Raw genomic sequence first — 3772 nt, 5'->3', positions numbered from 1 at the left:
TGTATTAAGGCCGACGAGGATGATGATGACTCTGAGTGAGCCGATTCTTCATTGTATGGTTATCCTCTATACTTGATATGACTACAAATGTTTTCCTCTTCTAGTTTCTATATTGTTATTGCTGCCACTCCACACTCTTTTGTGATACTGTCTTTTATAGTGGAGCGGTATGCTATTCAGCGCTGTCCGCACTTTTTTTTTTCATTTCTTCGTGGTAAATAAATATATTTTTTATTTAAAAAAAGTATCTTAGCCACACCTTGAAGCGATCCTCTCCCATGATGTCTTTACTGTGATTCATTGATTTGTGTTTTTGTGTGCTGACCATTGACATTTCCTATACCAGGTGTACGTGAGGCATCCGCTACTTTGTAGTTGTGTGACCTTTAGTGGTCTCCTCACCTTTCCCTATGGCGTTCACAGCAGCAGTGGATCATGGGCCCATCCCTGATCAGTATGTAGACCTCGATTCTGCTAATCGGACGGTCCATGTCTATTACACTGGAAAAGTCTCCTCACTTCAGGATTTTATGGATGTGTTAAAGGCTTCTGTTCCGGGATTTAAAGTAAGTGCCTATGTGGTAGTATGGAGGACAGAACACTTTGGACATGTCTACCTTACTATGAGGACTGTGGTGTGACTTGTGGCAACAATGAGCTATACTTTTATTCATATGGGATCTATATGGTTGTATTTCGTGTACACTGGCTCCATGCCACCATCAGGAGTGTCTTCCTCCAGGACTTCTTCGGAAAGTATGGAAAATTATTAAAATGCTCAGAGAATACCATGTGATAGATGGTGAGGATGTTTTCACAGGTGTTCGTTTAGTAAAGATGGAACTCTCGGGAAATGAGAAGAAGGCCTTGCCTCACATTGTGCGATTCGGTGAGAAACAGTCCGTGTTGATCACGGCTCCAGGACGACTCCCCATCTGTTTGAAGTGCCACCAGCACGAGCATGTTACGGCGAAGTGCCCGAAGACCAAAGACAATGTGTCTAGTGATTCCTGAGGACACTGATGCTTCTGTCAAGGATGTTGTTAAGGATGTTCCCCCGGTGGTGGGAGGAGTTGGGAAGAGAAAAACCGTCAGAGACAGTCGCGAGTGTAAAGGGGAAGAAAGGTAGACCTACCACTGTGGAGAAGGATATGTTACCTACTGTTATGGACATGCCTTCCCAGATGGATGCTGCCATGGCGACCATGGACATGCCTGGGGAGGATGCTGGTGAAGAAGATATTCAAGGACACAAGGATGATTCCGAACTCTATACATTACTGAAACCTCCATCTCAGAGTCAGCCCAGTTGGGAAGAACAGATGGAAGAGAAATATGAACTCGATAGTGCTACAGATGACGATGACGACATGGAGAGCTTTTCAAGTGTTCCAAGCTCTGACCTCGAAGATAACCAGGTCATAGCGGTTGTTGTCACAGTACCAGCAGTACACAGAGCATCGACAGAAATGAGAGCTATTCAGGGGAAAGGTGCCAGTAGTAGAGACAGTTCCAGTAATGAGGGGAAAACATCGTGGATTCGAACGAAAGTGAGTGAGTGAGTATGGTTTTACGCCGCTTTTAGCAATATTCCAGCAATATCACGGCGGGGGACACCAGAAATGGGCTTCACACATTGTACCCACGAACGAAAGTGACCAGGACAAACAAGAAAGAACCGGAAATCTATATAGACGCACGCAGTATGGACGTTTTTGTAAAGGATCGCCTGAAAAAAGAACCTTATAAGGAAGCCAAGCATAGGCGTTTGCTTGAGATGGCAGTTTGTGCCAAAGTGAAGGAACATGCCAAAGACTATATAGTTCCACAGGATATGCCACATGAATTCTTTAGGGTACCAGTGACACAAGCAGACTTGAACCACGCATTATAGAGATTAGGTAAGTGATTATGGCCATTCTGATGACTGATTCTCTGTGTTCAGACTTTATGCTCATTGTGGGAAATGTGTTTTTTCCGGACTTGTGTTTTTCGCCACTAGCGGAGTCTTACAAAAGTTTGCACATCGGTATGGAGATAAACGTACTGTGTTTTTAATGTAGACGTAGCTTTCCTGTATATTTAACCGCGCTAAATTTAACGTTTTACCTTACCTGACGTTACACAGTGCTATCGGTGTAGCGTCAGGTAAGTATAAAAACATTGCATTTAATCAGAAATGCTCATTTGTTGTACTTACCTGACGCTACACCTACAGCACTGTGTAGCGTCAGGTAAGTATAAAAACATTGCATTTAATCAGAAATGCTCATTTGTTGTACTTACCTGACGCTACACCTACAGCACTGTGTAGCGTCAGGTAGGTATAAAAACGCTGCATTTAATCTCATTTAATGCTCATATTCGAAACCTCAAGCTGCACGTTCGGTTACAAATTCAATTTAGCGCGGTTAAATCTACAGGTAACCTAGCTCTACACTGAAAACACAGTATTGTTATCTCCTAATTAACTCGGTTATTTCTAACGGTAAAAATACCTTCTTTTTTTTTGGTGGAATTTAACAGTACGGCTACTTCGATTGTTTAATATCTTCCGAGTTACGAAGACAGACACTAAGATATAAAACAGTAAAACAAATTTGATCTCCTGCTGGACACAAAAGGAGATAATTGCTTCCAAGTGATTTCATTTCAAATCTTGTTTCATGAGGATTCTTCAGTTTTTGGTAATAGAGGGGACATTTAATTCTCAAGTGGTCCTATCACACTGGGTAGCCTAGTGGTTAAAGTTTTTGTTCAGTTCACCGAAGACCCGTGTTCGAGTCCTCCTAGTGGTACAATGTGTGAAGTACATTTCTGTCCCCCGTGGTGATAATGCTGGAATATTGCTTAAAGCGGCGTAAAAACCGTACTCACTCACTCAATCAATCCCTAACAGCGTGGCGTCAGTTCGTCTCATTGCGTAGCCAATTCGCTGCTCACTGTTCAAAACACAAGTTAGGGGATTCCCCTTGAGCCTCCCGTGAAATATACCCACGCAGTAAACATTGCGCAGTTGTGACAATATGTAATATTTTGTCGGTAGCACACGAGAATAAGTTTAGCTTGTATCCACACAAAAGAATTGACTGAATGGCAGTAGTAGCCAGCATATTGTGAACAAGCCCGTATTTTGCTGAACCCCCATTTTATGAACTCCCCCTTCCCCTGCTAATCTCATCGCCCCCCTCCCTTAAATAAATTACCAGTCCCTAAGTTCTAACTGCGAACTGTTTGACACCGGTGTAAGCCAGTTAATATACCCGCCGCCGTTACCCCCATACAGTATTCCCAACCCTCAAAATCTAATGTAACCCCGACCCCAATCTCAGTAAAATCAGATCTTAGTTCTCGCTACCGTTAAACAAAGCGATAACTAAGATCTGATTTAAATGAGATTGCCCCGACCCTCACCCGAATCCCACCTTCAATTGTCCCCTACCCCGCCATATTTGCAACCCGTTGAAAATCTGTAAAATGCACCGTTGCCTCAGAATGATTTTGAGAAAACGGACTATTCACATACATGATACATTTCAATGGCTTAATATTGTTGTACAATAATTAATTCTTTGTACGGTTTCAAAATGTGTACTACATCTGTTTCAGGATACCTGCTTTCGGTTCGTAGTAGTTCTACTACACACGCTTGCACTGTTTCAACGGGATTCGATTTAGCTGACCACGTGGAATTGTTATTGAATCTATTTATAGCAACTGATTCAGTCTAGCCAATCAAATTGCTAGGCTAAATATAACAGATGACGTTCAA

Source organism: Haliotis rufescens, unplaced genomic scaffold, assembly GCF_023055435.1.
Source record: "Haliotis rufescens isolate VD_foot unplaced genomic scaffold, xgHalRufe1.0.p SCAF_74, whole genome shotgun sequence".
NCBI lineage: Eukaryota > Metazoa > Mollusca > Gastropoda > Lepetellida > Haliotidae > Haliotis > Haliotis rufescens.
The sequence above is the reverse complement of the archived record's forward strand: the minus strand, read 5'-3'. Positions refer to the sequence as shown.